Source organism: Myotis davidii, unplaced genomic scaffold (genome assembly GCF_000327345.1).
Source record: "Myotis davidii unplaced genomic scaffold, ASM32734v1 scaffold987, whole genome shotgun sequence".
In the NCBI taxonomy this organism is placed as follows: domain Eukaryota; kingdom Metazoa; phylum Chordata; class Mammalia; order Chiroptera; family Vespertilionidae; genus Myotis; species Myotis davidii.
Window position 1 is genome coordinate 237889 of NW_006297901.1, and position 928 is coordinate 238816.

The window sequence follows — 928 nt, forward strand, 5'->3', positions numbered from 1 at the left end:
TAATTTTGATCTTGTTTTAATGATTTGTTTACTGGTTCATTCCAGAGTGTGAGCTACAAAAGGGGGAAGTGTCATAAATAGACTTTTGTGTCCCATGATTTTCCACTATGTCACTATTGGTATCTTTCTCATTGCCAAAACTATTTGCAGAGCCTAGTAAATGAGCATTCAGCAAGCTGCTATGGAGACTTCAGCACTAACTAAAGCACAGACCTCACACATTTTTCCTTCACCCCAGCCTCCTTGAGCGTGTATCTGCTAAACTTTTTATGACATATCACACAGCGAGGAAAGTGAGAGGCCAGCAGCCCTAATTACGCAGGCAGCTCTCCTCTCTCTATAACCAAGAAGAATTAGTTGGACTGGAAAGGAGGTCCTTGGGGGGGTTGCGAAGAAGAATGAGAAAGATGTGACAGAATCAGAAGAGACTGAGAGGGTTTCCTTTTAGGAGACTGTTTTTGGTTGGAAAATAGACTTAATGCAGATGATGTACCTGAAGAGACTTTAAAGGGCTCTTTTGAAGAAGAAGTCCATGCGGAACTGAAGCTATCTTGCAAGATGTAGATTCTGGCAAGCTCAGAGGGCTTGGTGAAGGAGAGGCAGGAGCTAGGTATCATCAAATATGCAGTACCAGCCATCTTCCCTCCACACTTGGGGAAGATAGACAGTTTACTCAACCACAGTATCGTTATTAAACAGATCCCAATAAAGTCTTCCCAAGAAAGAGATCCAGGCAACACCGCTGATAAATGGACATTTGCACTAGAGGTGAACTACATGTCACACTTGCTTGACTTTAGGCTTAAAAGTAAAAGACACCACCCCTTTTCCTTTTCAGTTTGATTCATCTAATTCCACATAGAGAAATAAAGACACAAATTCAAAGGAGAGGAAAATGAACATAAAGTTAATACACTTAGAACATGAT